The following is a 26,068-nucleotide window of genomic DNA, read 5'->3' on the forward strand; positions in this document are numbered from 1 at the left end:
CTTTGCTTTAAAAAATATTTTCAACAAAAAGGGGCAAAGTTTAAAAATAAGTACTATTCATTACCAACCAACTACTAAGCGCACAGTATTGCAAAAATCCCTCTTACTGACGCCTTTAAAAGTAAACTACACAAAAATGTATAACACTAATTTAAATATTTTTTAAATTAAAAGTTTCAGAATAAAATTTCAAGATTTATTCAAAATATTTTTTTAAACATTAAAAATCTTTTTTATTTTATTATGGATTTTAAATAATAATAATTTATTATAGATTTTAAATATCTTTAGTTTATTATTAATTTTAAATATAGTGAAAACTTTTTACACTCATTAATTATTAAAATATATAATGCTGCGCAGAAAAACATTTACTTTAAAAAATATGTAAATCAAAATATTTTTTGATCAAAAAAGACAAAGGTTTCAAAATTATTAATATTTTTAAAGCGCACTTTTGGTCTAAAGTAACAGATTAGATGCTTGATATTTTTAGTTTATTGTTTCTTTCTAATTAGTAAATGTAATTAAAAACTGACTTTTATATTTACACATAAAACATAGAAATATTTTTTTTTATTATAAAGTAACTTATGGTGTCACCAAAAAACTTTTTTGTTACGAAAATTTAAATTTATGATAAAATTGTGTTATGTAGCGTTAAAACTGACACTCAAACACCTAAAATACGCTAAAACACAATCAATGACTTATAATCACTCACATTGCACTAACTATATATGATCGATTGTGTTGTTGCGTTAGTAACGTGTAACAAAATATTTTTTCATATCAGTAATATTTTTGAGCGGATGTGTTACCGATGCTATTTATTATTATTATTTATTAAACTGTAAACCTACTTTTAAATGATACAAAATGTTACGTTTTAATATTATTTTTTATGTTGAAAACATTTTGATATTTTTTGTTTTTTTAATATTTAGTAAAGTTACAAACCTATTTTAAAAAATAATACAATGATATTTTTTTGTACCGAATACCAAAATAACGAAATTCCCAGTTAAACGAATCTTTAATTTGTCCCCGAAAAACTGTCATACAAAATGTTTTCATTGTAATGAAGACTAATCTTAGTATAACAAAATATTTTGCTCCGAATTTAAGAATGACGTTATAACTTGACAAAATATTTCTAAGAATTCAGTTCATCATTGACTTGGGGTGTGCCAGATGTGTTCAAAAGCGACATTACAGGTGTTTCGTTGACCCTCAAACTTTTTTATAAAACATTTTTTTCACAAATTTTATTGTGTTTCATACATTTTCCTTAAACAAGGAAAAAAACGATCTGTCAACCTTATAAGAGGTTATTTTGATGCTGTAGTAATATAGTAATTAAAAATAAAATAAAAATATATCATCTTCCTTACATTCAATATAACGAATTTTCAGTACACCAAAATTTATTCATTGGTTCCGTGAGTTTCGCTGTATTGAAATTTCATAGTACAATTTAAAATTTATTTTTATATAATAAAAGTTTTAAACCTATTCATAAATGATATACAATATTTAGATTTATCATTAAATATCTAAGTTTCAATATAATGATAAAATCTAACGTTGTAAATCTAATAAATAATATAAAATGTTTTCTTCTAGAAATATTTAGTCAAGTTGTAAACCTATTTTCAAATGAATTGAAAATTTCAAGTAGTTTTTTATAGATTGAACTATTTTGTCTATCATTGAAAATTCTAAATAGTAATGTCCAATTTGAACCATTAAATTTTAAAAAATATTTAAAAAAATCAGAACGAAGCAAAAATTATATTTAAAACCCAAAAAGTTGAGGGTCCGGTATTCGCACACTCGCTAGCTATCGGTACCTCACGATAGTGAGGTACCGACAGCTAGTTTAGGAGTAATTGTTGATACAAAATTAAATTTTAAAGAACATTGTAATAACATATTAAAAAAAATTAGTAGAAAAATAGGTTTATTATCTAGATTAAGAAATATATTAAGTATAAATACAAAAAAAAAATTTACAATAGTATAATATTGCCCCATTTTAATTATTGTGCAACACTATTAAATATGTTAAATAAATTAGACAAACAAATGTTGCAAAAATTACAAAATAGGGCAATGAGAGTAATCTTAAATAAAAATAGATTAACTAATTGTAAAAGTATGATTGATAGATTAGAATGGTTGAATGTTCAAGAAATATTGAGTATGAATGTTTTAGTATTTATATATAAGTTAGAAAATAATATGTTACCAGAATATTTTAATAAGTATTTAATAAGAAATAAAGATGTACATAAATATAATACTAGAAATAGAGAAAAATTAAAGATAATTAAGTATAAGAAAACGAGTACGGCTAGGGGAGTTATGTACGGAGTTTTTGATTTATATAATAGTCTTCCAAGAGAAATCCGAAACAGCAAAAATATAACGGGTTTCATAAATGGAATAAAAAAACACCTTCGTACATATAGAAATAAATTATAATATTAAGTCTTTATTATTGTATATTTTTATTTTTTCTTTCTGTTATGTATTTTTTATATATTTTTTATATATGTTTACTAAATTTGTTAGATGTAAAGATTAGCTATTAAGCTAAATAAATTAATAAAATAATAAATAAATTAATAAATAGCACGCAAGTGTTCTCCGATGCATTGAAAGAATATTTCTTTGTTGCGAAACAGTCACGGGAAAAAGCACTGAAAGGTCACAAAATTCCCGTTGCGCAATTCGACCTTCGAGATATCCATCAAGCAAATGTCACTTTCTAAAGGCGTATACTTATTTCGTTGTTTTAAGAAGCATGTGCAATGATTGGCTGGATGATCACTGCATGATTGTGATTGGTCAGCAAGCTTTGCAGCCCTGAATATTTAAGCCTGGACTCCGGCACACACTCGAAGAGACTAGCAGAATAACATACGGGCATGGAGGCTCACATCTCGAGAGGGACCTTCGCTATACTGTAGACACCATCCCTCCGCCAGCTTCTCCACCACTATTTGAAGAAAAATCTCGCCCATCATAGTGTGTCGCAATATGTAATTTAATCTAATAAAATTCTCACTAGTTTCCACCTGCGTTTTACTAGCTGCGAAGTCACACCCCAAAGGGTTAAATACCCGAAAATTTCCTTAATGTTTCAACTGTCCTTTCTTTCTTTATTTTTTTTTTTTCATAGACGCCATGTTTTTTGTCACATGGGTGACGAAACATTGGTCTAGCGTAACATTTAAATTAGCCGCCAAATATTCACGGACTATTAGAAAACTATTACGGACTATCTGATCTCTACTACTTTATATACATATTCTTAGTTGATTCCTAAAGCACCTCAATGCTTTCTTCACGCCACTTTTTCTTTCGCCGTTAGATAACCGAAGAAGCGATGCCCTTTGAAAACGATAATTATTCAAATCCATTACATTCACCAATATTACATAAGTAATAATTTCACGCAACTCGAATTTCGCGCATATTTAGAATAATTAACAATTCGAATTTGAACTTAACGGTTACGTTACAATCCATAAATGTACGTACTACGTAGAATACGAGAGGAGCAACGTTAAAAATCGCATTATACGCATGAAACGCCGAATTAATTCCGAACAAATTTCTAACGGAACACGAGACAATTTGCATATTTTATATCTATCTATTTCAGCTTTAACGGGTTGACTATTGCCATACACTAATTTTAAATCAACCCCTAGAATAGCGATTCTCAAACTCTTCGAATCGAATCTAATATAATAATAGATAGTTTGTGTGATAACTTTTCTCATATCTGCGAGAGCAAAAAATGACATTTTTGAACTAAACAATACAGAGTTCATGCCCTCACGTCTTCGAATTGGATAAGCATCAACATCCGCCTCGGACGACAGTTACGTGGTATAGACACGTTTTATGGCTGTCCCTTGTGATGCACATGTGCATACGAATGAATCCTTGACGCTGAGAAGAAGGATTACACATGTCCCAATTTTATCTATTAGAATCCCACGCTATTTCAAGAACGCGCACACAAAAAAAAACTCATAAGAAGTTCTTTTGCGTCGCATTTTACTGAGTCGTTTAGCTTGAAACTTATTAGCTGTTTTATAAATATATGATTTACGTTATTTACACTATGAATTACGAGATATAACAATATAAATAAACACATGTCATAAATGCATATATGGAGCAGCAGCCCACAGACAATTTTAATTCCTTCTCATAATATAAATAATACAATAAATGTGCGATACGGCGCATTTATTTATAACTAGTTATGCCTTTATGTGTGCATATAAAATACGGTGTATTATTCAAGCGCTAAACGTCGATGGAGATTTATGCGATAGCTTCGACGGTGGAGAAAAAAATGCGTATGCAAAAATATCGTCACGAAGGTGTGCGCGTGTATAAATAAAGTTTTATTGCAAACGAAGCTGTCGGGACCACCTTGTAGATGGAGGCGATAAAATACTTCAAGTTCGACTCTTCGCAGGGAACTGAGGGCTTGTCGCAAGGCCACCCTGAAACAACGGTGGGCTTAGCCCCAGGAAAGGTCGCCAATGGCAGAGGTTTTAAGTGCCACCAAAGTAGAACGAGCAGGTTGATATTATCTGATAGTGAACATTAAAAAAAGTCGTCGCAGTAGAAACGCTCATTTAACTAGCGTTTTTAAGACTTTATTTAACAATATTACACTTCACAATAACTGAGAATCGTTAAAGCTTATCTAAACCGAATTTTGCCCAATAGGAGGGCGCAAAAAACAATTATCTCTTCTCAGAAGCCAAAAATTCACGTCAAAAGCAATAAAATCGTGTCAGCGCCGTCGCAGTGGGAACGCTCGGTAACGAGCGTTCCCACTGCGACGGCGCCGACACGATTTTATTGCTTTTGACGTGAATTTTTGACTTCTGAGAAGTGATAATTGTTTTGCGCCCACCTATTGATCAAAATTCAGTTTAAATATACTTCAACCAATACTCTCATATGAAAAGTCCGCAGTAATATCGATAAGGATAGCTATCATATTTTTTAAAACATAGTATTATATCAAAACCCAGACAAACTATGAAGTAATATGCGAGATGCAACGTCGTCTTTAGTACTTCTTCTTCCGTTTATTTTCCCATAAAAGATGAGTTTTATTGACTTGATCTAATGAAAGTTCTAAAACTATAATTAGTTTAAGAACTTTCATTATGTTCAATTTAGGTTTGAAAATTAAATGAATGTTTCATAGACATTGAAGTGCAGCATATAATTTCACTAGCACCTATCAGTTAAGTGATATTTTCGTTAGTAATAATATATATCTACTGGTGAAAATGTATTTGGACTATATTACTACGTATAGAAAAGTTTAGATCATATAATTTTATTAGCACCTATCAGATAAATTATATTTTCTGTGGTAAAAATATATATCTACCGGTGAAAATGTACTTCGATATAATTTTACTAAAATAACATATTTTCAAAAAATATTTTTTGGATAGATTCAAGACGATTTTCTTTGAGAGATAACTCGATAATTTCTGGTTTAGAATCAATGACATCATTTCAGTTTTTTCAGGGGGGGGGGCAAAAGTTGGTTAGTTTATTTTTTTAATATTTCGATTTTATTAAGATTCATAGCATTTCATTAAATTAAATTAAATGTATTTTTCTGGCTAAATTCAAAAGGGGGGGGCAAATGCCTTCACCTGCATCACCCCAATAACGTCTCTGACTAAAACCCGATATCGATATGATACCCGAAAGACTCCTATATGGACCCTAATATTTTAAAATTTCTACCGTGTCCGGGCAATCAGAATTAAAGATTATTTTATAATTACAATTCCAATCGATCATAAAAAATTAGGTTTTCCTAGATTTCCTAATCTCTCTGATAAATAATTCTAATAAAGTAGAACTGTGTCGTGCATAGTTACATCTATAGATTGTTATTTGTAACAATAACATATAATTAATCAAATATATGTCACTGATTTACATATTTTAATCTAGTATCTCACTACTTACTTATGATTACTCCATTGTATAACGCATGTCATGTTTTCTCAGAAGATTTACAATAGATAAAATAATAATAATAATCAGAGAACAAGAAGTAATTAGGCAATTTTTATTGAGCACGATCTGTATGTAGTACGTATACACTCATCCCTCGATTTACGCGGTAGATACGTTCCAGAAAATACTGCGTAAATCTAAGCCTAGATATTTGGAATAAAATGGTCTTTTTAATGTTTCTTTAACTTAAAAGTAAACGAGTAAAATCTTCACCGATACGCGTGTATTCCAAAAAGCAAATCAGGACAAGCTGCATAGGCAGTGAGAGAGGTACCAGATGTAGGTTAAGTGCAAAAAGCGGGAGTCATGCGTTTGTACATCAACTGCTACATGTATGGAACAAAATGTGTTTAATTTGGTCTAAATATTTTTTCTTTACCGCATAATAAGTGTGATAAATAAATGCTGGTAGTAATGATACATAGGGTTCTCAAATTTATTTATTAAAAACGATATCTATATGGCCTAGAAGTACGAAAACGCAACGCCCATATTGCTTGAAAGCAAAAGCGTAGAATAAAATGAAATTATTGTAGGGGATTAAACTAAATATTTTTATTGGGGTTGTATTTCAAAGTAGAATAATATTATCCCTCTTAGTGCAAAAGGGTCGAAATATTGGCCCACCCTACCTATGTGAAATCGGCCCATTCCACTGGCCGATATTTCAGTGCAGCTTTCTTAAATTTATCTAACACGTTCGATATTTTTGTATTTTTGTATATGTATGAACGGCGTATCAACATATAAGGAATACGTTTACTTTATCTTAGGCCAACTCAACGGTAAATAGCAGTTCCAGTTTTTTTGTTATGTAACATAAAAAAACCGCGCGCTTTTTTATGATAAGAATGGCTGGCGAAGTGAAAATAAAAGCAGATATTGCATATATGATTTTTTATTTTTATTTCCATTCAGAAATATGCTTTACTAAACATCAATGTTAAATATTAGCAATAAGTAAATCATAATTTTTATAGTTAAATAAAAAAGCTCAAAATGTATGTTTTTTTATAAAATATTAAAATATAATCAAATGTGAAGAATAGAAAAACTTATATTAAAACATACTGGGTACATGATTTTTACATTAATATTAGACTTCAAATTATTTTATTTTTGTATATATCATACAACAATATAAATTTTACTAAAATATTCAATGTATGTTTAATTAGCAGTTACTTTCTATTACATATTATTTTTTCTTATATTTCGTAAAATATATAGCATTTAAAATAAGACTTCGACCCTTGTTTAATTTAGCTAACCAACGAATTTTTGCTGAAGAATAATTTAATCCTTGCATTCTTGATTTTTTGTTGACCGACAAATGGTCAAGGAAGCCAAAACGAAATATTTGGTCAGTTATAAAATATATATTGTCAAACAATTTAATAAAATCTGTCCCTTCTCTCACTACCTGCTCTGAATTTAGCTACTGTTTGTTTTCAAAATTACAATGATTGTGAACATTAATTAATTTATAATAAAATAATAATTTATGTAGCAAATACCATTTTGATTTAAGTTTATTTATAACATAACGTGATACAACATTAGAAGCGATAAAATAATCTAAAATTATTGTTATCGATAATGGTATTTGAACTTGACCTTACTGAGTCATTTAAAAACAGCTTTTCAATGATTAATGGTTATGTATAAATAAATATGTATTTTTAAAAAGGAGAAGCACTAGATTTATCGAATTTAGATACCTATCGTAGATATGAGTGTATTAACATTTTATGATACACATTTCTAAATTTGCCCTTTCATTATAGGTTGCGTCATTTTGCCTTATCAAATGTCAAATCGTAATAACGAGAATTTTGAAAATAAACTACATAATATGAAAATAAAAAACATGACGTTTATATGTACAAAATATATTTTTTTAATTGATCCAGAGAATTACGAAATAAATTGACTTTAAGATTCAATAAATCGAATAGTTAATTAAAAACACAACGTGGCGTATGACAAAAAAAATAGGCCACAACTTATTACCTGGAAAATTCTTCGTCGCATATATGGGAAAATTTATTTGTAAATTTTTACATAAATACTATAGTGTGTTTTATGTATTGTCTACTTAACAAAATGCAATATCAACTAACTATTTATTTAATCAATTTTTTTTAATACCATTAATAGCATTAAATAAAATATGTATTAATTTAATATTTGCAGCGAAGAATTATTGAAACTCACATTTTTTATTTATTTTTATTAAGTATACAAATTATAAAAATGTGTTAGATAATAGTACCAAAATAGTAATAAATAACTCTAGTATAGAAATAGTGGATAATATAAAATATTTAGGAGTAATTGTTGATACAAAATTAAATTTTAAAGAACATTGTAATTACATATTAAAAAAAATTAGTAGAAAAATAGGTTTATTATCTAGATTAAGAAATATATTAAGTATAAATACAAAAAAATAATTTACAATAGTATAATATTGCCCCATTTTAATTATTGTGCAACACTATTAAATATGTTAAATAAATTAGACAAACAAATGTTGCAAAAATTACAAAATAGGGCAATGAGAGTAATCTTAAATAAAAATAGATTAACTAATTGTAAAAGTATGATTGATAGATTAGAATGGTTGAATGTTCAAGAAATATTGAGTATGAATGTTTTAGTATTTATATATAAGTTAGAAAATAATATGTTACCAGAATATTTTAATAAGTATTTAATAAGAAATAAAGATGTACATACATATAATACTAGAAATAGAGAAAATTTAAAGATAATTAAGTATAAGAAAACGAGTACGGCTAGGGGAATTATGTACGGAGGTTTTGATTTATATAATAGTCTTCCAAGAGAAATCCGAAACAGCAAAAATATAACGGGTTTCATAAATGGAATAAAAAAACACCTTCGTACATATAGAAATAAATTATAATATTAAGACTTTATTATTGTATATTTTTATTTTTTCTTTCTGTTATATATTTTTTATATATTTTTATATATGTTTACTAAATTTGTTAGATGTAAAGATTAGCTATTAAGCTAAATAAATTAATAAAATAAAATAATAATAAATAAAATAAATACATTCTGAAAAATGTTAGTTTATTTTTTAAACATGTATTTATTAAACTAGCAAATTTAAAAAAAATGTATTGAAGTATTATTTAATTCACAGATTGAGTTAAATAAAATAAAAATGTATAATATTTATATATTGATTTTTTTATGTAGTTTGTATTCTTTTATAATAACAAGCAAATCCACATAAATAATTCGCCACATCAGTTTTTTTTCATGTAAAAAAATCATGTCCAAAAATTATGCATACAATGTTCCTTTCAAGATTACCTGTTATTATTCTCCGATTTACACATTTCCGTCGCGTTTCGTCTCAAGATACGCAATTAAACGCATTTTTCAGACATTTTTCAATACATTATTCATTTCGTCTCGCGTTCGAGACGACAAATTCGTAGCGTAATTGGTCCGCAGAATTCGACTTACATTCTTTCCCCATACCAAGTACACATACGTTTATTTTATTCATAAGAATATTGAAATACCCTCCTCAGATTTTATTTTATAAAAACTACGTCCATATGTGTTGTTCACTATTTAAGCTGTGACGCAAAATTCCGTCTTTCTCTTCAGCTTATCTGAAGTAACATCAAAATTTTGATACGTGATGATACGTTTCCGCGCGTGACCGTAATTTATGCGGAAATCACGTACGAGCAAGTAATGCTTTAGATAAGACGAAAAATGAGATTTACGGTGCAAACGTTTCAATTTGTGCTCGGATCACGGTACAGTTACGCTCAATAACGTTTCGACTAAATTCGCTCGTGATAATTTAATATTGCACATATTGTTATAATATTGTATACGCGCATGCGTGCATATAATGTTATGTATGCGAGTAAAACGTAAATCACGTTATGCTATTTTTTTTAAATTAATTGAGAATTAATTTTGAATTTATACTGTGATAATGTGCTATCTTCGCCATTTGTTACAATTTAAAGGTCACCATAACGACCACTTGAACAACAAGAACAGAATTTTTTCACACTACATCATCATCAACCGAGCTTAGACTACATATCACACAAAAGAAGAGAGACTCAATAGCACACAAACAACACTTTGTATAAGAATATGGGTGCCAGACTATACGCTTGACCCTGCATATAAAACCATCGTTCTTCGAACACTCTGAAGTAGCCATCTAGATCATGTTTTCTCTTTAAGCGTGAACACATTTTGTAGGCGTGTTCAAAAAGCGATCAATTGGTTCGTAAACATCTCGAAATGCGGTCTTCCATAATAAAATATGACATTTGGTCAGACTTGCATATACACAGGCATTAATGGTTATGTATAAATAAATATTTATTTAAAAAAAAACAAATATTGACACGCGAAGAGGAATAACATGTGACTCATTAATTAGTCGCTGGCGTTTAAAGGGTTAAAAAGTTTATTAATCACAAAGATTGACTATTTTATTTAGACGCCTTTTTTATTAACTCAAACGTGGAGAAAAATGCATTTTAAATCACATAATTTTAATATATGTAATATAGACATAAGATCAATATAATTTGTTCGTATTATTTTTTTAACAAACTTATTTCTAAATAATTTGCTAGTGAAAGAATTTAGCAGAAAGCTTTTTAAGAGAACGATTTTGAACTAAATACATAGTTTTCTGATATTTCCACGAATTCAAAATTTAGGTAAATATATCTTAAAATCAATTAAAAATATTGTCTGATAAGTAATCCATACATACACTATTATCAAAGTATTTTAAACGTAATTTACAATAAAAAAGCAATCAACATTAGTAAATTATTTTTTATGATTAAAATCCTTTAAAAGAAAGATAAAAAATATTATGTAGTATCACCATCAAATGTTTAATCGTAAAATTTGCTGCATCCAATCACACAATGAGACCTTGAGAGACAGATGTTTTTCGACGACAAAAGATATATATTTATGGAAAATGGCCAAATTAACAACACAGGATACGCTTAATGAGCGACATGTTCGGCGATAATGTCAATCGCTGTGATTATTGAGTAAATTTATGTATATGTGCATACATGCATATATGTATATGAATTTACAGAAAAAACGGTGACATACGCAATGCAGCAGCTCGTGTATGTTTACGACAATATTGATAATTCGAACCGACAACCTGTCCCATGTTATTACCAATGTTGAAATTAACATTAAAGGCATGAAGTCGTTAATGGTTTTTACGCATTTCAGCGAAAAATGCGCGATATTTAATATTTTGCTGAGAAAGGGGAAACAACTTTGCTGTAACACATTTCCAGCGAATTCATAGCATTTAAAGACATGTATAGAAAGTATTTTTCTAATTAAAATATGGATCAATAGGACAGAATATTTCTTATTGTATTATGAGGATTAAAACCACTGGATTTTTTTTTATTTGTTGGGGCTCGTTCTAACGACCTTTTCACAAACAAAATAAAGAGCCTAACAATCTAAAAGAGAGAGATCTTGGGACTTAACAATTGCGTTAATAATTGTTAATATTTCTCGGACCACCTATCGGCACATCCATCTTTCATATAAGTACCAGAAAAATATACTCTTTGTGTAAAACGTGCAATAGACAATGCATTCTACTATGTGCGGAATAATATTGTTTTTCTGGGCCTTTATAATTTTAAGGCGAAAACACATTTAGTGGGTGTGTCTAAGTGGAGATGCAATCACCCCGCCAACATCCTGATCTGCAATTCGCCAGAGCTGTCTCGCCCCAACAATATAAAATATGCAAAACTACAATCAAGTAGACGCGGTGAAGGCAAATAGGCAGAGACGAAGGAATACGCTCAAAAGTAATAAAATCGTGTCAGCGCCGAGCGTTTATATTAAGACTTTATATAAAAATTTTACACTTCACAATAACTAAGAATCGTTAAAGCTTATCTAAACCAAATTTTGCCCAATAGGAGGACGCAAAAAACAATTATCCCTTCTCAGAAGCCAAAAATTCACGTCAAAAGCAATAAAATCGTGCCGTCGCCGTTGCAGTGGGAACGCTCGTTACCGAGCGTTCCCACTGCGACGGCGCCGACACGATTTTATTGCTTTTGACGTGAATTTTTGACTTCTGAGAAGTGATAATTGTTTTTGCGCCCACCTATTGATCAAAATTCGGCTTGAATATACTTTAACCAATACTCTCATATCAAATGTTTCTAATATTATAGGTAAAGATAGTTAGATATTTTTGAAACAGAGTGTGATATCGAAATGCAGACAAACTATGGAGCAATATGCGAAATATCTGTATCACTTATTTTACCCTAAGAGATAAGTTGGCTTAGTTTGTATTTTGGACCTAATGAAAGTTCTAAATTTATAATAAGTCAAGTTGAGTTTCATTAATTTGTGTAAATAACTCGAGAATTTATGGTTAAGAATCAGGGACCTCATTTTAAATTTTTAAAAGGGAGGGGGGGGGCAAAAGTTAAGCAGTCAGTGATTGGCATTTTTTTTTAAAAAAACCCTGCTCTTGTGTATCTGTAATCAGGATGAAAAATGATAGGAAATTGGTCTATATTTTTTTCATTGTGATTAAAAGACGTGGGCCACCAGTTCGTCTCGTTGCCTTTCTCACCCCGATTCTTGACCATCGTCCGCGCTGAAGGCCAAAATTTGACTCACATTTCGCCGGTAACCCCCTTAAATGGCACATTTTGCCGCCGAGACCGGATTAAACCCGACGACCTCGCACAGCCTCTCAACAATGGCGATGCACCGAGCTCATTACCATCGGATTTTGGACGCAAAATTGACCAACGACCGGTCCAGCGAGAAATGCTCCATATATGTGCACGCGAACGTGTCGAAATTAACAAAGTGCAAAGAGATGCAAAGAGCAAAGAAGGCGAAAAAAATACTATATGGATGTAATTACATTGCCGCCGCATTAGCATGTTGGAAAAAATCGCGTTGCATATGTCAGATGTAACATTTGACATCTACAGCCATGTAAATGTGCATACATACAATGTGTATGAAGTTATGCAGAAGCATTTAGACTCAAAAGTTAACATTTGACACTCAATGACATTATATTCTTAGGCAAACTTTAGAGAAAGGAAAATAACACACGACTGAAATTTTAGAACTTAAAACTCAAACTAAAAAGTATATTCAGAAAGAATTTGATTTGAAGAAGCTTATTGATTTCAATGTCATAGTAAACACGCGTCTGCTCTTTGTATCGACACCCAACGCGCGCAGTTTTTGATACCGTTTCATAAATAATTGTTGGGATAAAGTTTATCAATCTTTAAGTTTCTTATTGTGTACCTATATTTATTTCTTAATTTTAAATGTTACTCCTTCCTGCTTAGGACATATTTTTGCTCATTCATCCTTGTCATTATTAGCAACAAGCTATTAATTTTTTTTTATAAAATAATCAGAGCAACTGAACAATATATTTTAAGCATACATTTCAAGCATCAAATTGCTACAAATGAAGCCTAAACAATTATAGATACAACGTCACGCGTAACCTAGCATAAACGGTGGTGATGTTATCTGATTATCATTCGCTTTTCACAAAGTTATAACAAAATCATAAGAATACATTTAATAGAGCGGCCCCTGATTAAATTTAAATGTGGGCCGCAAACATATGTTTTACAATTTAGAGAATAAATATTCATTTGACTGAATTCGACTTATTTTTAATGATATTCAAACGTGGGCGGATTGAGTTCGGACATTCTCGTGAGAATCGGACTACTTGAACTTTTTTTTTGGTTGCATTTTTAGACTCATGAACAGCAAAAAATGTCCTAATGAAAATGTAAAAATGCGTTAGGCCGCGTAGTATTTTTTTTCATAAATTGCTTGAACTTTTTTGCATATTTTATATTATTTTATTTATTCTCATAAGCAGACATTTTAATTAAATAAATTGTATTTATTAAAACTGCTTTACTATATCATAACAAGCATTAGCCCAATGCGTTATAACGGGATAAACATAATCAAAAAGTCTTATACAAAATATATTGAAACCACAAAAATAAACAAGTTTCAAGATTTATTTATTTATTGATTTTTTTATTGGAGAATGACGTTAGCCCTATGCGTTACAATGGTGCTAGAATTAAATAAAAATCTGTATATCAGTGACATCTATTATATTTATTTAAAACAACAACCAGTTTGATTTTATTTTAAAAAATAATAAAAAAGCCAGGAAAACCTAATAATAAATGATTACGCCGAATCCATTTTTTTCTTCCAACGTATTATAGCAATTCATACATAACACCAATCAAGAGTCAAGCCACACGCACATCTTAAATCTGTCTGTCTATGCAGTTTACACATACGCGGTACAAAACCAGACTAAACACACATCGACGCTCGGACTACTACTTGGCTCCAAAAACTTTCGCCTCGCCTACTGTTTGAGCAATCACCTCCAAGACAAGCGCTAGAAAACAAGTACGAACCGAAGATCTACTATCGAAATGACTACGTATGCTTCAGTAGCAAAAATAGATTTATAGGATTTTGCCAACTAAATGTGATTATATTAACATAAGTGTGTAGTAAAGGCATAAATAATTGCGAACTTTTACTGATAATCCATGGATTTGATTAAAATAGAACGGGGCTTTAGAACCACGAACCATATTTGAATTCTATCAAAAATATCTGATCAACAAATTATGTAAAGACCCTAAAAAAAATGAGTTTTAGTATAAATTTATATATAGTAAATCTTCCGTTGCAACATAACAGGCATTAGCCCAATGCGCTATAATGGGGTGTATCAGGCTGAAATCGAACAAGTTAATCAGTGATATATTTTATTAATTATAAATTATTATTATAGCTTACAATCAATATATGTCACTACGAATAATTATTCATCAGTGTGATTAGAAAAATATAGGAAAACCTAATCTTTGATAATAGACTAGAATTATAATTTATAATAATCCAATCTCCCATATACAAACCCTAGGGTTCATATGTTATTAAAACCTAAGTCATCGACATACACCACTGATATATTGCGGTTGAAAAATCAATTTTAATTTGGACTCACAAAAAAAACCTCAAAAATAAAGTTATATATAACTATTGTAAATTTAGACAAATTTATCCACTGGAAAATTCTAAGACATAATAAAATGTAGGATCGGAAAAATGTCTTGAAATTGGCGTAAGACTGTCATTTAAATTATTATGAATTACTGTCCATATTGGTCTCTGGACCACGTTTTTTGGGGCTTGTAGGATTATTCAATATATCTGCAAAATTTAAAAATAAAATGTAACATCATATATGATTCAATAGCTCTATCAGTATATGTAGCTTAATGGAAATATGAAAGGAAAACAACATGGAAAAATCCATTAGGAAAAATATGGGCCGTATATCAAAGAAGGGTATTTTTTATTGTTATGTGGATACTGGGGATTGTATATAAATCAAGTGTATTATGTAAAGTACATATTTACGTATGAATATTTACAATAGATACATAGGGACGTTATTATATTTTTTAGATTGACTAAAAATGGTTTTCGAATACAATTGATTTTATCATAACATGATTTTTATAAATAATAATTAGTGCTTTAAATTATTTTCTAAATAAATAATATATGCATATAAATCATGTACACAAATATTCATGAAAGATCATTCGAGCTGTAATATTCTGATACAAATGAATCAAGGCCAAAGTATCAAGTCTTCGCCATTTATGGCTATGTGGCTTGCCAATATTCGTCAAAAACTATACTTAAAAAAGTGAGATATGATGACACGTGACTTACTAGAACCACGATCGTTAACAAACAAATAATTATAAATACTTTCTTATCAACGATTAACTAAAAGGGGAAAACCTCATAAATATATATGTATAAAAAAATAGTATTTATATCGCAAATTATATTGCAATAAAATCGTTTAAGAAACATCGCATAATGAAATAAAAAGCGCATTGCTAACATTATTTCTTGAGCAATCATAATTGGTTAGAAAAATAAACGAAAAAAAGGTATGGAGGATAACTTTTTGCATGTAGCAATATGTGCATTAGAAATTCGACGTTTGACATATTAACTGTCAAAATTATTGATGTTGATATATCAATATGACATGTGTACAAGTATATAAAATTAACTTTTGAAAATGTATAATAAAAACTTTGAGTTCGTTCTTTAATTAAGAACTTTAAAACCCGCTGTTTTTTGTTAGGCTTTTTTGGCATGTATGTATAAAATAAAAACATGCGAAGTAAAAAATTAACATTAAAATTAGTTAGAACTCCTCTATGCGAAAGCCAATGTAACTTCTTTCATATAAAAATAACATTTATAGCATACTCACTTATAACAAATTATTCATACAAGATCCGTTAAAAATATCATAAGTAATTTATTTTATTCCTTGCATTTACATAAAATTGGCGATTTAGCAGTCTAGCTAAAATTAATAATCATAATAAGATATGAGTGACACAAATTTAAAGCCTGTTAAATAAAATCCAAGACGAGGACACAATAGTAAGACAATGCATTATATTGCTTCTGGGCTCAGACCACAGCAAAGCTAGAAAATCTTACAAATTTATCAGATTAGTCAAAGATATAGATTGACAGTTGATCTCCTCCCATTTCTCTAATTATATATAAGCCTTGGAATTCACAAAAATGTATATAAGCTCATATTTAATCGATAAAAACCAGAGAGAAGCATTATAAAGGTTAATTAAAAGAATAAAAATACATGCATTAAAATTAAAATAACAAACCAATTTTTAATTTACAAGAGAAATAAAAACAATATAAATTAAAGAAAAATTAAAAACCTTTTACAAAGTAAAAAAATACTATTTATAACAATAAAAATTATAGCTCTGAAGTAAGACGCGTTTAGTCACCTATTCTGAAGGCTAGCTAGGTAATATGATCTCTCTTAATATTTTTTATGATATTCTTTTGGTATGATTATGGCAATGTTCATTAATAATTGCTATTAAAAATCTACTATAAAATTCATTTAAAAAGGTGTGTTACATATTATTTGTATCGCTTTATTTGGAACGACTTTGAGTTCAGATTTTGTTAATTACTATTGTTACTCCATACTGAGCAAACATATGTTATGACCAGTTTAATTAGCTGTTTGTATACTAACTTTTTTTTTGTTAATCATCTGTTACATATTAGTTTTAGGGCTGCCAAACCTGAATTCCACAATATACTTAGTCAAGATATGTACCAAGGTATTTGATGTTTGCCTTCCATTCAATGCAGTTTACTTGTTCAATTACAAGAGGTGAAGGCAAGGCTTATATTAATTTTACATTTAATAAAATAATTGATCAAATTTTGTAAATATTTTTGTATCTTAATTGCAATTACTTTAATACCATTAGAGATGATTATGAAAATAGGAATATGATTAGTATATAGAATGAGTAGGAAAGGGCCAAATAAACTACCATTTAGTTCATTATTTAGTGAAACAACATAACTTCGATGTTTCAGGTATGAGCATATTATATGTATAATGCCTGCACTACTCTCTGGAAGTTGTCCGAACCGAAGTTATAACTGAAGTCGGCGGTCGTGAATGACGTCCGGACGGCGGCTTCTGTCACATACAGCTGGCATATTTGCGCGCGATCGAAAAATGTGCCAAATAATCGCAATTTTTAAATTGTCATATTATTAAAATTACACTACTGATAATTATAAAAGTTTGTGTGGGCACTCACCAATACAATATCAGTCAAAAATTTTCGGTCGTAAATATTCAATTTACGCAAAATCTTTGTCGGCTTTTGCAAAACGGCATTAGACATAAAAATGATACTTCAGAATACGAACACCACATATGTGACTATCCTAGAATTTGTCGCCATCGATTCTAAATAAGAATTCGTTATGGTGTGACATTTATATAAACCGATCTAGGAAAATACATAAGGATTTTCATAACGATTTTTAAAAAAAAATCAAGTACCACTAATTATTTTTTAATTATTTAATTTATATGAAAAAAAAATAGAATAACGATTTCTGTTAGAAGAATACACTATTAAAAATATAAATAATCCTTTTTGGTGCCCTAAAATATTCAAAGATGTCAGTAAGAATCTGTTGAAGTCCCCGATAAGCATGTGGTATTATAACTTGACCACGTGACCACAGTGCAGCGCTCGACATGCGTGTTAACCATAGGACGCCTACGCGCATACTGAAATTAAACCGAGTTACTCGTTCTATCTCAGTTTGCGAAACACCATATCATTATCTCTCTCACTCTCGTCACTTAGCACGCGAGGGAAGTATCTCACCGCTCGCGCTCGAAAGCGCAGCTCCGACTTCGGTCCTTTTGCCGACAATGTTCGGAAGCGCTCGAAGCTGGCCAAGTCGACTGAATTACCCCCACTTTACCTCCCGTTCTCGGTAACCTCGGATAACTTCCGAGAGATTTTAGAGCGGAAAGAACCGAACTCGACCGAAGTAACCCACTATATTCTCCGTCCTTGGCCAACCTTGGTCAACTTCCAGAGAGTGTAGTGCAGGCAAAAGATAATCACGGGCTTTCTATTTAGGTCATTTTTAAGCTAAGCGAAAATACACTTTAATCAACCGATCTAGTCTAGCGAAGCAGTCACCTGGAGTCTCCGAAAATTCTATAGATATTTTAAACAATTTCACGCCTTTCTCTATATTATGACATCCACTAAAACATGATTCGATATATAATATATCATAAGTGTAAGCATATTTTTACCTTGGGGCTTATGAGAATATAGTCATTGAGAATCACTGCATTATACAAATAAACCGTTTATCACAGATCCCACAAGATAAAGCTACCATAATCGAATTCTGCTCGGGCGCCTTTCATCCCAACTTATCAATTAACTGTGCAAATCTACAGAATCGGACGCGACGAATCCGAAACGACCGAGACTCATCGAATCAGTCTCGCAGAAAAATAGTAAAAACGGTCATGGATATTCATCGGATCGATCGACGACCGGCGACGTCAGTGCCATCCATGAAAAATTCGCATGATGACTGTTATCATGGCTATCATAACGATAGTCAGATACGATTCGGGCACGAAAGCCGTTTATTAGCACGCTAACGGGATATTTTGTTCGTGTGCTTGTGACGTAATCGATTGTGATAATAAAAATAATAATAAGCTGATAAGAACGCGCTTGCCTTATAAGTCATGTGTGGCGGTTCAATTAAGATTAATAGACTGACCGGCTGGGTCGGTACAGTGAAAGTCAGTGTTTCTTCGATCTATGTAATTATAACGTAGTGTTTATCCCTTGTGAATCATGCAATGTCAAGAACGCTGATTGTTGAGTTGATATTTCAACAAATGTAATCTAACGAGACTTAAGAAGAGCTCTGTTTAATTTGTATTTAACTTTTAATAGTATGATTTAAGAGCATTCTAATGAACATACGTATTGTTTACCCAATATGTGAGCTGGCAAACATATTGGGTAAACAATACGTATGTTCATTAGAATGCTCTTAAATCATAATTTATTGTTTGTTATTGTTTGATAAAACTGTGACTCAAATCCGGAAGTTTTCCTAAACCATAACAATATTCTATTAAGATGAAAAATATATTATTAAATACAAGCATCACGCTTTGTATAATTATACTGAAATTTTGTTTAACCCTTTTTCTCCTGTGATGTGTACACATTGCTTCTAATCATTTAATTATCTCTATAAATATAATATATACTAGATATGGTTTTCGGTAATATTCTGTAATATATTTACGCATTAAATAATAAAGTATTCAATTTTTTTTTCTTATTTTCAGCAATTAAATTATTCAGTCCATTATTCTTACATTTAATAGTACCGTCTACTGTTGATTATTTAAGTGCGGGTTATCCGAGCTTGATATTTTTTAATAAAAATGCGCGTCTATTGTACCTTAGCACTCTCTTGATTTTTTGAGAAATTTTGCTAAATAAAAAAATTAATGTAATATATGTATAGTACGTCATTTTAATAATATAGTGTATTTATTTAAATTAAACAGAAAACCAATGCGTCACGATGGTCTGAAATAATACATTGTATTATTTCAATACACAAAAAAATATGTAATTAAAATATTACATAGAAAGAAATGATAAAAAATCATAATATATTAAACCATGTCAATATGCAATACCAGCGTATTACGGAGCCGGATGGCGACAGCCATAGGCGAGTCTGAAAGTGCACACGTCTTAGCCTAAACGTGACGTGACTTGATTATATATTTTTAGATATATAAACATAATTTTATATATCTTTATACCATTGATGAACAGATAATTGTATAATCAAATTTCAATAGAATGGTGATTTGTTATATTGATAAAAAGGATCGATTAATTACAGACCGTCAGTTTACGAAGGAATTTCAATATAATATTTATTCCCAAATCGTTGATAAAATAGTCAAAACTACTTTTTATTTTTTTTATATTTCGAACAAGATAAAGATAAAATACCTCTTTGGATTATTGAAAAAACGAGGCTTAAGTCACTGACAGGCAAATTTTATGGCGCAACTCTATGGAAAGCTCCCATACATTTTTACAATCTGCCTACTTGCACGCAAAGTAGTTTATTTTTATCTGATTATTAATATGGTTCTTTGATTACCAAATAAAAGATAAGGCCGATTAGAGTATTTGATAAAATTGTAAGCATTTTTTTCTATTAAAATAATTTCGAACTTTATTAAAAGCTTCCAAAAAAAAGCATGCATATTTTCACCAATATTTTTTACGCAGCGGTTGTTAAACATTTTAAAATATTCATACAAATTTAATTTTTAACAAAAAAGGTTCTCTAAAAATCCTCAAGAAATATGCAAATTTCTTGAGAAATAGGAATTCTCGGTTTGGTATTTTTTTCGAGATATTTCGAAAAATATTCTTTGAGAAAAAATACTAGTTATAACATTGTGATTATTATATTCAAAAAGGAACATGGATGTATAGAGAGATCTTCGAAGATTAGTTCAAAATAAAATGGGTTCCTAAGGTGTAATATTTAAAAAAAGTAAAAGGTTGCCACAGAAAACAGTATTGTTATTATATGATCTATCTCATCAGAATATATTGAAAACATTTTTGAAAACAATTGCATTTTTTTATCCCCTAATAATACAATAAGTAATGTTACCTTATCATCTTCTTCTCAAAATTCTTACTAAAAAGATTATAGATTGCTCAATTTCGCGAAAAATAATTACGAAATTGGATGATATACATAGAACAGCACAATCTTAGACAAAAGTAAAGCCTAACGGTTCTTTCTAACGTGAAAATAAATGTATTGAATTCTTAAGAAACTGAGGCAAGTGATTATATAAAACGAGTGGTTTGGTCGCGATACAAATGTTCCAAATTTTTATGTTTGAATAATGCGGATATCGTTTCTATTGTCACTCAAACAGAAGATGAAGAGAGTGATAGTGAAAATACAAACGAAGAAGACACTTGCTAAGGACCGGGAGGAGGAATCAGCTGGACGAACGTACAGTCCGTCCAAGATATGAACGCTCATCGTCACAGTATTGGTGAGATAATATAATAGGGTGATAATACAATAAATATACAAGTGCAATTAATACTAACTTTTTTAATTTAATTTGTTGAGGAAAGTGTAAAATATCACTTTCTTACTTATTTTGTTTATTTATATACATATTGACTCAAAAACATGATAGCAGTTTTGGAATCACTCTCCAGGTTGAATATCTGTTTAATATGATATTTAAAAAAATACAGGAATTGTTTTATTGATTACAAAATTACACAACATGACAATAATTTATAGTAAAAATGTAACACAATATAATTTTTAATTCAATTTCCAACGTATGTTCACCCTACCCTTAAAACAGCATTAATTTAGTATTGGTAACGTTCTCTTATCGGTGTAAGCAAATTCGCGGAAAACTGTATATGTATGCATGCATGCGTACCGCACCTTTATTTCCAACACAACAATGATGAGCGTTAACATCTTGGATGGACTATACACTTTTTTGGCTCTGACCGTCACTCTCTCTTTCTCTCTCTCCGAGTTCAAGATCAAGTACTATCTCTTTATTTTCTTCCCGTATTTATATACATTCAACCTGTGACGCATTTCTTTATGACACATTCAATAAGGTAACAAGTACACCATTGATTCGTCGCTTCGATCAAACCAGTGATATAACCTGTAACGCATTTCCCTGTGACAAAGGGAACAAGTACAGTACTGTTTTCGGTATTGAGTATACTATCGATTCATCGCTTCGTTCAAACGAATGATACAAAAATCAATCCCTTGTTTGCTCCAATTGCTTCACTATAAACAAACGTTCATATAACTCGATTTTGGGCGATTAAGAAATTACGTCACAGCATAGCAATTACGTCTCAATCTTATTGAATTACAACAGCTTTTTAAAAAAATCGTACTGATTAAAAAAAAATATTAAGAGATTCTTAAAATCAAATGACAATCACAGATTTTCTTCATAAATAAAAAAAATAATCTGCATATTTTAAAACCAAATAAAAATTAATAGTGTTTTTTAATTATCTATGAATATTCTAATTTTTTACGATCTTTAATCACTCGATTGAGATACACGCATATTTTTTTTAAGTGACTCAAAGGTTTAAATTACAGTACAATAATAAGCATCTCTTCATCACTGCTATATAAGTCAGATGACGTAGATTAGAATTGGAGAAAGAACGCGTTTTTCAATACAGTACATAAAATAAATTTAGGAAAAAAAGAATTATTTCTTTAAATGCTGTTTTATGAACCACAGTTACAAGTAGCAATATTTTCCAGTCAATAAATTAATAAAGAAATGTCTGCATATCGTGTCAGTGTGAAAAAAAATTCAGCCGACGCCTCTCGGAAAAGCGCGGTGCATTCGTGCGATCCGCACAATGAAAATATGACTGGCAGGATTTATCTACCGTTACAGATGAGCGTTGATATCTAAATATCTATTGGCAACTTTCTAAAAATTACCACTTTCGCACAGAAGCGATAAATCAAGCGAACGCATTCATCGCGCATTCATTAACCAGCAGCAATTAGCGGTCATCTTGTCTGTCGTCATTGCATCCGCAGCCTCCTTTGATCTCGTTTGTTCATTGACTATTGTAATACTAAATATATTTTAATTTACTAGAATTCATTTTAAAAAAAGAGGACATTTCGGCTTTAGCGATTCACAACGCGCGCGACTATAAATAAGATTCTTATCAGCTCATTAATATTTATACCGGACTTCATCTCGCAGGTGAAAACGCTTATCAGCTACTTACTTTCAGTACATAATGAGTCTGTACCAGATCCTGCTTAATTTCGCTTGCGTTTAAGCCAAATGACCTACGTTTTAAGTAATAATTAGAATAATAAAAATAATCGCATTTTATGTATACGCTAAATAATATATTATATAAAATTATTAACAGGTCGTAAAAATAATACGGTATTAAATTTTAGCACCAAAATGTCAATTTTACTGCCACTGATTTATGTCGCAGTCGGACGAAAACCGCAATGATCAATAATAATAATAATAAAAATCAAGCATAAAATAATGCGAAGCATAAAAAATGTATTTTGACATTCGCTTTTTTTTATGTAGCTCTGCGCGTACGTGCATAAAGATTTGGTTATAAGAGATTAAAACTACGATGTTTGATAATTATGTGACGTAAATGGAATAGTATTATTAAATATAATAGAAATGATTCATAGCTTTGTATACTGTTCATTAATTCATATTTGAATGTCACATTATATTCATATAAATAATAATCGCTGAAATTGGGCGTTGAATTTTTCATTTGACTTGCAAATTAGATTGGATAGAGTAGAGATTTTTAATCTATTCCAAAATTCAAGTTATCATCAAATTAGTTCACTTACAATTGGTAAGCCTCTGTGTTTTATTTGTAAATATAATACAGTAAAAATCACAGAATAATTAAAATAAATCAGTCATAAATTAAAAAAACCTTTTTCTGGGTCCTAAATTTTTTTATTTATAATCACTTAGCGAAAAACTTTAAACCTTTAAATTAGTCAAAGTTGAACACAACTACATAAAAACTCCATTTTCAACTAACGTCATATATATATATATATATAATTATATATTTAGAATGATAGCAAAAAAGTGCGATTGCCTTGAACAATTTTACAGGAAAAAAAGGACACAATAATCAAAACATTTTAAAAGTTCATTTACGATAATTATTATACAAGTACATGAGACATGTAGATTTATTATTTGATACTATATCAAATAAGCACTTTTTTACTACACGAATAAATATTTATACACAATGATTTTAAGTGTTTTGATTTTTTTCTTCTATATACTATGCACTGATTAAAAACACATTTAACCATAAATTGCTCTTTTACTTTAAGAAAACATTAATATGCCTTTGTTAACATATTGCAATATTTTTTTCATAACAACAATTCAGTTCAATTAAACCGCTTTTCAAACGCAAACTACACTTTTATGCCACTTTTCCTGTGATGTATACTTGGTATACATGTAAAATATGTAAAATTACATTAAACACAAACACTTAATTCATTAAAGAAAATAAAAACTGTGTAAATATGAATAAAATATATATTCATAATACATGTAAATCTTCGGTTGACTGGTGTTAGCTTAATACGTTATTACAAGGTAAACACAATCAATAATTTATAAATACGTAGTGCATAGTGAAATCAGTAACACCTATCTTATTAATTTATGAAACTCACTTTATTAATTTATGAAAACCAATAATTGAGAGAAACAAGACAATATACACCACACAAAAGCCCTCGGTACGATTAGAAAAAAGGGCTTCATATAAATAATACGCAAGTGTTCTCCGATGCATTAAAAGAATATTTATTTGTAGCGAAACAGTTACGGGAAACAATATATCACTAGAAGACAAAAAGCACCGAAAGGTTACAAAATGCCTGTTGCACAATTCGATCTCGGAAAGCATGTCCATCAAGCAAATGTCACTTTCTAAAGACGTATACATATTTCTTTGTTCTAAGAAACTTATGCAACAATTGACTGGACGATCGCTGCATGATTGTGATTCGTCAGCGAGCTTTGCAACGTTTAGTATTTAAGGGTAATCTGCAATAAAGACAGGGCAGATATTTGAAGACATGGCAGACACGCAGACATGGTCCGACATGAGATATGACCCATAGACGAGGACCATGCGGTCATGGAGTGCCATTACCAGAGAGGGACTCGACCAGACACGACTGCAGCAGAGAGACAAACCTCTGGCATCATCTCTCCGCCAGCTTCTCCACCACCGCTCAAAAAAAAACAATCTGTAAATTTAACTAATATACTATTACCAGTTTTCACTGGTGTTTTTCTGGCTGCGAAATCACACCCCTTAGGGATAGAAAACCTTAAAAATTATAAACTACTATTATAATTAACAACCAATGTCACTATGCACGAAATAACTCGATTTCATTTAAAGTATTCATCGTGAAATTCATCCGAAAGATTACAAAAATTTAGAAAACCTGATTATTTATGACCGATTAAGATTATAATTATATAATAATCACTAATTGCTCATTTTCAGACACGATAGAAATAATAGAAAAAAAACTTTTAAATTCATATGTGATTCGAACCTAGGACTTTCATGTATTAGTCACCGATCATTAATCTATCGTTTTAAAATTAATTTTTAATATGAAATAAATTGATACTATAATATTTTTATTTTATAAAGAATAAGTGCGTTGGTATTTATGTTGTTGAATACATATAAGCTCAAATTTTCAATACCTATTATGTACG

At 29.9% G+C, this 26,068-nt stretch overlaps 1 protein-coding gene across 2 annotated transcripts in view; it reads right to left on the reverse strand.

The window, feature by feature from the left end:
- The window catches only part of LOC148231791 (uncharacterized), a 76,182-nt gene that overhangs the window by 24,759 nt on the left and 25,355 nt on the right, over positions 1–26,068 (reverse strand). The window lies entirely within an intron of this gene.

This window comes from Plectrocnemia conspersa, unplaced genomic scaffold, assembly GCF_051122295.1.
Source record: "Plectrocnemia conspersa isolate PC_06_02 unplaced genomic scaffold, ASM5112229v1 ptg000009l, whole genome shotgun sequence".
Classification (NCBI taxonomy): domain Eukaryota; kingdom Metazoa; phylum Arthropoda; class Insecta; order Trichoptera; family Polycentropodidae; genus Plectrocnemia; species Plectrocnemia conspersa.